General features: G+C 29.4%; 1 non-coding gene across 1 annotated transcript; it reads right to left on the minus strand.

Moving 5' to 3' along the window:
* Nucleotides 1–11,441: 11,441 nt before the first annotated feature.
* Nucleotides 11,442–11,515, minus strand: Trnan-guu (transfer RNA asparagine (anticodon GUU)). The gene has a single exon. It is a non-coding gene; the product is annotated as a tRNA-Asn (tRNA).
* Nucleotides 11,516–11,933: the final 418 nt, after the last annotated feature.

Genomic DNA, 11,933 nt, shown 5'->3' on the forward strand with positions numbered 1-11,933 from the left:
TTGAAAACTATTAATAGACTTTAGCTCTTTTCTGTTAATGAACAAAAAAAATATATAAAACAGTAGCCCAAAAAAAAAAAATTTTAGTGAAGACGTCATTAATTATGCGCATAATTAGTGTTATGTTACCCCCAAAACTGCTTATTCTTTCATCTAATATAACTAACTCAAAAAGAGTCAAAACTGCTTGAAAATTTGAACATGAATTCTTTGATGTATTAGGAATGTTGTCAATGAAACAGATTTTTTTTAAACATTTTTAATTTTACCAGGTTGACATTCGAACTTTAAGATATAAAATTAAAGGTAGTTTGGGACCAAAGCATGATAAAAATGAGTTTTAAATAAAAAATAACAAAAATTTGCTTCACAGACAACATTCGTAATATGTTCATCTTTAAACCTGCAAAATTTCAGCCTATTATCTATTTTCTATGAAAAGTTATTTTTTCTGAAAAATTGAGATTTAGCGAGAAAAAAAGCGTTTCTAAGGTCGTTGTTATGAAGCAAGAACCAAACTGCTCTTTAAAAAAAGGCCAAATTTGATTAAAATTAAGAAGATTTTTGACTTTTTGCAATACGCATATTGAAATAGGAAGATTTAAGAATTCAAAACATTAATTTTGGTATTTTTCAAAATTTTATCAAAAATAGCCGTTTTTTACCCTGGTACCACCTTAAAGGTACTATATCATAACTACATAGGGACTTTCAGTTCTTGCACATTTCACGCAAAGAATTTATTTGGCTCTTTACTTCATCTACAATGGCTTTAGTTTTCTTGGAAGTCTCTTTGCAGAATTCTATGCATATAGGTCGACAAAAACGAACATATGAAGGTGCCGGATTTTGCCAAACAACTGCGCCAGTTACTATATCAATTAGTTTGATAGGCACCAAAGAACTAGTAAACAAATTTGCATCAGAAATAAGTTCAGATTCCTCTGGAAGTTTCTGCTTGTATTGGCTTTGGCCAGTGAAACCATCACAGCCCCATTTATTATATGAAAGTAAATGCTTGAATTCAATACTGTACACGGAATCTATGGTCAAAATTCTAGCTACAGTGTGATCCAATAAATCTTGCAGTTCCAGAATTTTCGGATGTGTGTTCGTAATTTCTATTGCAGAAGATGTCTGTTTAATTTCTTGAATTTTACAATATGGTGGAAATATGGAACAATTTCGTTCATTTGTCACCTTCCTCATGTACAAATATTGTGCTTTTGTTAAATCTGAATCAATAAACACGCTGAGTGCTTCTTCATCAGTTAGCATATTTTTCTGGCTTGCGTTTTCCATAAAACTCGATATTAATTTTTTTTTTGTCTTTATCAGCAATCCTTAATGATTCCACAAGTTTTGCTTCTGCTTCTTCTCCTATTGAATGCAACGCCTGAAGATATGTATTAAAAATATGCTCGAATCCATATTCCTTAAGTAACATGGAATTTTTTCTTTTTTTTGCTGGATTCTGACGAATCTCCATAAGACACCCACGGCCTTCCGCGTTTTTCAAAAGAAGTAGATGGCGTGGAGTCGGTAATTGTCTCTTCTGAGTTAGGTAAAGATACACAATATCCAACCAATCACTGTTCTTAGATAAAAAAGCTTCCTTTTTCCGTGACGCCAGTATCCATAGTTTATTAAAAGACGGAATAATGTGCCTTTGAATATCACCAATGATGAAACACAAGTTGTCCTCAGAAAGTTGATAATTTTCTTTTAAAATTGTTGACAGTGCCTCAACTGTCTTTCCTCCATCAAATATAGGAAAGCAATAATTTACATTTCAAACACTTAAAAGTTGTCATTTTAACAAGTCACAAAAGTAACTTAAGTAATATTCAATACTCAAACGAGTCGATTTAATTTTCACTGTGAATTTGTTATACTGATATAAATGTTTCAACTCTTTATATATTGGCAGTGTACATTCACTACAAAAGGAGTGCAAAAATACAAGAATGCCATGGTATAAATAAAAAATTGATAAATAAATAAATTAAAAAACATATACCAAGCTATTGTTATAAATGAACAAAATTTGAAACCAAAAAAGCGGTTTTCTGTTTTTTCACTTTTATCACTCTTTTCTCGATAATTTCGGAAAACGCACGTTTCTGCAACTCATTCTTATACATGTTTTTAATAAACACCTAGGCTACAATACTACATTAAATGTAAAGCGTGGGGAAGCGTGGGTAACTACCAAAAGTCTCAGTGAACTTGAAGAATACTAATTTTTTTCATTTATTTTATTGTTCAAATAATTACTCCTAAACTGAACCATATAAGTAAAAATGTATAATTTTCTTAAAATCTCCATAACATGAGCTTTTCAAAAATGTATAATACTTTATACTTATTCCTAGAAAGTTTTTTAGAAAATTAACTTTTAAAGTGATGAAGCGAACAGGTTTGAAATGAACATCCGCAAAAGTAATAAACAATAAGGCTTCAAATCTTTTATTTTTACATAAAATTATGTGAAATTCTGCATTATAGTAATGATTGACCATTAAACTATTAAATAAAATTGAAATATAATGACAGCAGCGACATTAGTAAAAAACATTTATGATATGCTGTTGCTCTACATTTTTCCACTGTGCGGCGTTTCAGATTAAAATAGATAAACCACAGGACCTGAAAATCAACGGAGAGTGCTTTAATTCGAAGTAAAAGTTTTAAAAAAATCCATCTTATTTTATATCACAGTCATTCTAATTTTTTATTAGAATGACTGTGATATAAAAATCTACAACTGAGAAGCATTTGGATCAAAAGGGTCTAGCTTCGAGAGTTTTTTTTAAAGCGGCGAGAAAAATCGTTTTAACGTCTCAAACGTGGAAGCGGGCATTCCAAGGCGTCATATTTCAGTCGTCTTAATTGACAATTAAATTCAGCGTTGCCAACATTTTTTACATGTGTAATGCCAAAAGCGATAATGTAAAATGCTAAAATTAAGCATTTTTCATATCGCGGCTGTTACAAAACGATTATTCCGTCACTTTATTTTGAACAAATTTCATCAATGGAATCAACAAGTTAATCTTCGGATTGGAAGTCAAAAGGTGTTTTTTCATCATCCTTTGGAGTAAAAATTAATTTCAACTTTTTTCCGAAATAAATACTTTTTTCAAGAATTTAAATTTTTCTGTGTCAAAATGCCAAAATAAAGCTGAATGGCCATAAAATACCATTGGATCAAAAAAATGCCAATTCTCGAAATATTGGCATCCTATATTACCATGTGGCAACGCTGCACAGTGACTCAGAACGATCAAAAAACGGTAAAAATTAAATAAAATTTGATATAAATCGTAAATCAATAATGTTATATATCAAAATAACAATTTTTGGGTCAAAGATTTCAAATTTATTAATTAATTTTTTTTTTATGTGTAGCTTCGACGCGTATAACGCGCTTATGCGCGTATACGCGCGTTTAAGGTGACTATACGCGTACAAAAATTTTTTTTTTCAAGTTTTAGAATCTTCAAGACAAACACATTATCTTGATATATTACTCTACTTGATATTTTTATAAAAATGGTTTTTAAAGGAGGTTGATACATAGAGAAAAAAAACTGTATTTATTACATTCATTTTATTATTTACATTACAATTAATTTAATAACTTCATCTGGTAACGGTTTTCCTCGATAGCTCTTATGTTTTCTAAAAGATATGCTTGATACTTTTGGATCTGATCTTACTAGAAGGTAGTGCATCTGATTCATCATTGTGTTTAACCTTTAAATTTTTGCCGTGTGCTTAAATCTAGAATTTCTTATCTGTTTATTTAAACTCTCCAGTGCATCTTTCGAATATACCCCGACTAGCAAAGGTAATTTATGTGATATGGAAGAACTATGAAGCAGCAGTTTATGTACAGTGGGAGGCATAACATACCAGTTGTACAAACTCACTATACGTTTAGCTGTTTCAGTGCAGTATAAATCTAATTCATTGATATTAATAGAATATCTACAAGATATGGTTATGAGAATATTATGCAATCTTTCAATTATATCACAATCAACTTTAGTAATTTCAGAAAGAGCTTTACTATTTTTAAATGCTCTTCTGGCAGTATTGCCGTCATTGGTATTTCCAGACCCAGTTTTAGGCATGTCAACATATAAGCTTAACCGTTCTCTGAAGAGTACCTGAATCTGTTTTTTTTTTTAAGTCTACAGATAATTTTTCCTCAATTGCTTTTGGCTTATACTTTTTAATTTCAATTTTATAACTCAAATGAAGAATAAATTCCAAGCATTTTATCCAGCAATGCAAAGCTGAAATTCCAAGCCCCAAGGCTGACTCATTCTCAGTTTTTGCTTTTAATAAACCAATATTGTTCATTTTGTTGGGTTTAGCATTGCAAACATTGCAGGATTGAGTGGATTTTGTCTCTGTAAGTGCGTTAACTACTTTAACATTGTAAGATCAACTCTATAGCTGATATTAAAGGTCACCTTTCTTCCTGCAATATCAAAAACTTTGCAAAACGTCTTTAAGGTATTTATTTGATTTTTTAGATCTGATTCTTCTTCTCTGGATAAAATTGGACTCTCTTTTTTATATTGTAGATGAAGAGGTCTACAAAAGTGACAACTTGAAGGATTTGCATTTTTCCAAATTTTGCCATCTTTTACTTTGAGCAATAAAGGCACAAAAGCTGTACTAAAAAGATTTTCTTCACTCTTAAGTTCTATACTTGTGATGCTTGTCTCAAAGTATTTCTGTTTATAAACACTTTGGCTTGATCCTCCATTAAAACCAATTTTTCCATATAAAACTCCAAATATTTCGTTACCTTGACCACAAATAGGCATATCAATCATTTCAGTTATTCTACTCACAGTGTGATCTAACATGCTTTGAAGAGTACACTTTGCAGAAATTTCAGAAAAATGTATATTCTCAGGATAACATTTCAATTTTTCCACCAAAATATCGTACAAGGTAGGATAAATATGTACATTGTGAACAAGAGCTGAGTTTCTGATCATTTGATATTGTTTATCGCTGAGATCAGTGTTCATTTTTAATGCAAGAGCTTCCTCTACACTCATAATGATGGGAAAGGTTTTATCCAAAGTTTTATCAACTTTTTCTATCTTTAAAACATTAGACATATTGTTTTTTAAAAAAGAAGCTTTTTTTTTTTTCTCCAGCAGCATTTGCACTTTTTGCAGAAGCTAAAAATAGAGCTTCATGATGTTTAGTGGCTAGTTCTTTTATTTTTTTTTCTTTTGCTTTGCTCTCCAAGAACACTCAATTGTTTATGGGGCCTTCCAGAACCAAAATGACTATTTTTATTGTTCATAAGGTTTCTTTGAAGCCAACGATTTTCTTTTTGTATAAATGTATCATAACTTCGTCCACATTGTGTTAGTTTTCTCTTCACCTTTGAAATAAATATAACTAAAGCAACCTTTACTTTATTTAAGTTTTCTTTGCGAATTTCTTCAGTATTTTTTATTTCATTAAGTAAATCCTTGCATAATCTTAATTTATCAACTCCTAATTAATGTATATTTGGGATAAGATCTAATCTTTTCATTGTTATTGTTTTTAAGAACCATCAATATAATAAAACTAATAAATCAGAAACATTTTAAATTACATTATATATTTTTTTACTTTACACTGTTTAAAATTTTATTTTGTAATGGCTTTAACAATTGTCACATTGTTACATCCTGTAATAACACTATATTACTAAGTTAACTTTATATTACAGGAAATACTAAAGTTGTTCAGTTAAGCTTTTTCAAACATGTTGTACTTATCAAATAATAAATACTTTTAAAAATGGCGGAAAACGAGATTTTTAAGTGTTTATCAACATTTTTATTTCTTTAATAACTTCCAATACCGCAGGAGACCGCAGTAATCCCTTTATAATTTTAAAGTAGAAATGTTAATTAACTAGAAAAAATGTATATATTTTTGGAACTCGGTGGAACATTTTTTTAGCTGATATATAAACAGAAAAAATACAATTTCTTGCAACCTTTTTTTTAGAAAAGTCTTTAAATTTAAACAAAAAAATCAGACTATTTTTTTTTTGAGTAAATTTGAAATATATAGAGCCAAAAGATTATCTTTAAAAAAAATATACACTTTTATTTAAATTTAAAATACTCTATTTTAGTTAAATAAAAATCTCACATTTTTTAGATTTCTTTGATAATAATATCAAATTTTTTTACTTCTTTTAAGTATAAAATACAAAATAAAAATTTTATGACACAATTATTTATACTTTTGAAATAAAAAGTTATTGCAATTTAATATTATTTAAAAAAGGGCACTTAATTTATAGAAAAGTTGTGAGGGGTTTATTACCATTTTTTTGCTGTTTTGAGTCACTGGCGCTGGTTTAATTGAGGAGGGCGTTAATGCAGTTTCTCCCCCTCCCCCTTTTTTATGATTGATTGTGATAGAGAATTTTATGCTGATTCAGAAAAGTATAAAAACATAGACCTGAAAATTAATGGAAAAAGCTCTAAATCGAAGTCAAAGTTTTAAAAATTTCTACTAAAAACCCTTATATTCGCCATTTTAAAAAAATCTTTTACAAAACGCTTTTATTTTTAACGAAAATGAATTACCGTTACATTGCGCAATAAGCAGAGCTGATTTCATCAGCTTTAGCATTGTTATTTTAAAGTATTATAACGAAAGTGTTATAGCGAAATGAAATTAATGGAAGATTTCAAATAAAGGTTGAACGTAGAATGTGAGAATGTAGACAAATTGATGAATAAGTATTATCGTATTGCACGCTGGTTTTTTTTTATTAAGAAAACGGTTTAAGGGTTTTATTTTATAAATTTTAAGTGTGATAAAACGATTACGAACTGAAGTTCAAAAGTTCTTCTTTTAGGAAGCAAAACTATAAAAATTTTTTAAAAAATCTATTACAAAAGTACATAACTTGCATTATAGTTTATTTTCTAATAAATCAAAAAAGGGCTATTCTCATAGCCACAAAAAATTGCGCAAGATAAACATACTTTAACGACTTATTTAACGTAAAAACCATGCTATTAATGTATTGCTTTTGTAAGCTAAAAGATCATTAACTTGTTTATCTCAAAATGGAGAATATTAGGGTTTTTAGTGGGATTTTTTAAAACTTTTACTCCGAATTAAAGCACTCTCCGTTGATTTTCAGGTCCTGTGGCTTATCTATTTTAATCTGAAACGCCGCTCTGGTGAAAAATTAAATTTTTAATAAGGTTTGCTTCGACCTGAATCAGTGTTTTTTAAAAGGGCTGATTTGATCAAAACCCGTTTTTGAGAAAACTAAAAAAACTCTTTACATCTCTTAATATTAAATATACAGAATTTGAGTAATATATTTTTAAAAAATATATGCAAGAGTAATATCTTAGTACACTTTGATAATTGTTATAACATTTCGTTTGTTAATAATTAATTAATGAAATTTCGAAAAATTGGCGCTTTTAAAAAAAATCGAATATTTCGAAATCGAAACTGTTTATATTTTCCGCGTGTTGCGGCTAAAAGTACGAATCAGCTGGAGAGTGATTTTTTTAAAAAGGGCATATTTGAAACAAATTTGCCTTTTAAAAAAAAATCAAAAAATTTCAGGTGGCTTTATTTCTGTAAGAAGATAAAATTTAAACACATTTTTAACATAAACTGATGAAGCTATCATAGAAGGACACAAAACACACAAAAAGTGAATTTTAAAAAAAATATCAAATCAGCCCTTTTAAAAAACACTGATTCAATTATTTGACCTGTCCTGGAACGGAATTAAATATTCTGACAAAGAATTATCTTCTATTTCTTTATGTTGTACACGATTAGATCATAGATGCTGTAAATGGTTCGAAATGGTTCCATTAAAAGTTCTACTTTTCTTTCTACTTAACTTAATTTGTAATGTGTTACAGGACGCCATATAATAAAAACCATATTCAGTAATAAAAATTAAGTTTGAGATTGTTTTTACATTCTAATGAGGGGAAATCGAAACTTTTATTTTACTCGTCAAATTAATCTGAAATGCACTGTGGAGTTGTAAGATTGATTTTTTCTTTAAAAATTAGAAACAGCAAATTTCTCAGACATAAATTATGTCAAAATGCGTGGACAGAAAAATGTCTCGAACATATTTTATGTCGGCAGAAAATGTGTCAGACATAAAATTATGTAAAACTATGTGGACAGAGAAATATCTCGGACATATTTGATGTCGGCAGAAAATGTCTCAGACATAAAGTTATGTCCAAGTAAGTTGGCAGAAAATTATTTCGGACATATTTTATGTCAACAGGAAATTTGTCTTGGACATTTTGGACAGATAACAACTCTGATTTTCGAATTAAAAAGTCAAGCGTAAATTAAAACGAAGCCTGCCGTTCGGTATTTGTTCGGTAGACAACCAGCAAAAAAGTCTTTTATTTATCGCCTAGAACACCAAAGTCTTCCTCGAATTGGCTAAATTGGACTCCTTTAGAGTGCAAAAAAATCTCTGAAGTAAAGTTCAAGATATTTGCGTATGATAGAATAAAGTAATGTCTGTCATACCCTAAGCAAAAATTCCATCTGATGAACCAATAGCTATGAAATATAGTGAAGGAAACTTGATGATTCAGTAGAGGCTCTATAAGTTCACCTTTTTGTTTGTATTATTGATCAACAAAATTAAAAACGCATTCTACATTCGAGAAAGAAATTGCAAAAAGCATTTATCTTCCTTATGACAACTATCCTAAATAGACAGCAAAAGTAATGAAGGCTTTTGTCAACTAGTTTTAAAAAAGTCGCTATGGTCATCAGAGAAAAAATGATTAATTCAAATGGCCATCACTAAGTCCTGACTTAATTTCTGTTTTAACCAAGGGCGGGGAAAAATTAATTGGGCAAACAATTAATTGCAATTAATTGATTGCAATTAATTGATTGAAAAATTTTTAATACCAATTAATTGATTGAAAATATTTTTTAAACCAATTAATTAATTGGGTCAGAATTGCAATTAATTGATAATTTTGCCATTAATATTATTTACCGAGATTATATTATACTTTTATGTAATTTTTAGTTTAGCACCGTTTTTAACCATAAAAAGTTAAAGATAGATTGACGCATAACCAATAATACGCATGTATACGCATTTTCATTTCAATTGTGCTATTAATTATGTTTATATGTGCACATAAAGTAAAAAAAATCCTTTTTAGGATTTTTATAAATCTCGCTAACAATGAATACAAAAGAAATAGTCAATATTTACTTCAAGAAAGATGAAGCTAATGACAGTAATTGGACCTGTAAGTGCGGAAAAAAACTACGCCAGAAAACTGGGACAGGATGGACCAATTTATTTAATCATGTTAAAAGTATGCATCCAGAATATATAGAATATAATACTTCTTCAGCTTCAACACAACAGCCGATTACACAGTTTAGTGGTTTTACTCATATTCCAGGACCAATAATACTAAAGAGTGCCGACAATATGTATTCATGGATAGAATGAGTGACTTGTGGCCTTAAACCATTTTCATTTGTAGAAAACTCTCTTACGCAAAAATACTCTAAATTAGAAAATATTTCCATAAAAACCATGAAAAAGTACATGAATTTGCTGACTAAAAAGGTTGAAGTAGAAATTGCTAACATAGTTCCAGAAAATTTCGCAATTATTTTTGATGGATGGTCAAACGGAAGTACGCACTATGTGGCATTGTTTGTATCATATCCTAATAATGCCAGTGAAAATGAGTACAGTACTGCATTAATTGCCTTTTCACCTATAGGAAATGAAACAGAGTTTACAGCAAAAGCCCACTTTGAATATTTATCATGGGTTCTTCAAAATATTCTTCGCAAAAGTATGACTAACGTAACATCTTTAATAGGTGACAACTGTGAAACAAATAAGGCCCTTGCAAATCTGTGCAATGTTCCATTAATAGGATGTGCCTCTCACAGGTTCAACTTGGCTATGGAAATGTTTTTACTCAAATATAAACATATCATCGATAAGACAAATACGCTTATGGGTAAATTCAAAAATTTAAAGCTAGCCGGAAAACTCCGTTTGTTGACTTCTCTTTGTGCTATTCAAAGAAACACAACACGATGATCAAGTACTTCAGAAATGATAAAACGATATTTTCGTCTTAAGCCATTTTTCACCCAAGGGAACTTTGATAAAATGCCCGAGCTAATAGATTACATGTTGTCTGCCAGGGAAGAAAATGATCTTCAGTTGCTAAACGAGACTCTACAAAAATTTAACTCAGTAACCATTGCACTTCAAAGAGAATCAATTGACATTTCAGAAGTAAGAATTTTATTTAATGAAATAATTAGACACGATGTTAATATGGGTACCTATTTATCTTCAAATGCAGATATTATTCATTCTAAAACATTTGAAAGTGCGCTAGTTAAAATATTGGACAACAGAGAGCACGAACTATTTTTAAATGAAAAGGAAAGTGTAAATAAACTTCTAAAGCAATCTGAGATCACGCCAGTTAGTATTGATCATGATTTGGACTTTGCTTCTAAGCTGCTAAAGAAAAGAAAATTAGAAAAAATGTCTTCGGATTCAAGATATGTGAATTGCAAGTTTCTGGTGCCAACGTCAAATATTGCGGAAAGATTTTTCAGTGCTGCAGGTTACGCAATTGGCCATTTGAGACATAATATACTTCCATCCAATCTTGAAATGCAAATGTTTTTGTGTGTTAACAAACGATTTTGGGACAGGAAAATGCTCTCAGATATTATGATGAATAATGAAAATAACTGATTGTTTTAGTGACTTACTCTTCAAATAAGTTTTGGTTTTCAATTTATTTTTTATGAGTTCTTAGTAAAGACGTACTTTAAACTGGAATTATACATTACAATGTAATGTACAATTCCAGTTTAAAGTACGTTATTACTTTAAATATATATATGCAATGATTGCATGTATATATTTAAAGCAATAACCCAACAATATTAATCTTTTAAGTATGATATTTAATAAAAAATGATAATTTTATGTTCTGTTTTTAAAATTTTTAGACATTTTTAAAAACCAATAATTAATTGCAATTAATTGGAAAAATTGATTGAACTGTTCAAAAATTGCAATTAATTGATTGCACTGAATAATAATTGCAATTAATTAATTGGTAGTATATTTTTAAACAATTAAATTGCAATTAAATTTTCCCTGCCCTTGGTTTTAACACCAGTGGAAAATTTGGATTGTCAAGCTTCTTTAATTATTGTAAAAAAGTTGGATTTATTTGATGAAAATTAAAAAATAAATACTATCGATTATTAGTAATTAAAAACACTTGTTTATCTCATGTCACGGGTTTGTTAAGAAATTTTTAACATAAAAGAATTAAACACGTTTTTTAAAGGAAACAAAAATGAAACGCTCCCGGGTGGGCTTGAACCACCAACCTTTCGGTTAACAGCCGAACGCGCTAACCAATTGCGCCACGGAAGCATATCTTCATTCAAAGACTTTTATAAATTTATAACAAATGCGAAGTACAAGTTGTAACAAGCTTAACAACGGCGATTTTTTGTATAAAGGTTTTCCAAACATCCTTGGATCTGGAAATTACCAAATTGTGAAACAACTCCATGTAACCTATTTAAAATGTTATATACAATGCGAATTCACCTTACTTTTTTAAAATAAACTTTTGTTTTCAAAAAAAAAAATGTTGTTTTGACGAAACCATGTAAATAAAATTGACATTTAAGATCAGTGGTTCCCAACCGGTGGTCCATGGACCCCTGGGGGTCCATATAAACTTTTGAAAAGGACCACAGGGTAAACGTAAATTCAAAACAAATTTGAGTTATTGAATTTTAATTTTGAAATTTTTCTCTGTTTTAAAGAAACAAATAAATCTTAA

This window comes from Hydra viridissima, unplaced genomic scaffold (assembly GCF_058129835.1).
Source record: "Hydra viridissima isolate aposymbiotic clone 2 unplaced genomic scaffold, HvirCarnegie_v1 scaffold_15, whole genome shotgun sequence".
Taxonomy (NCBI): Eukaryota; Metazoa; Cnidaria; class Hydrozoa; order Anthoathecata; family Hydridae; genus Hydra; species Hydra viridissima.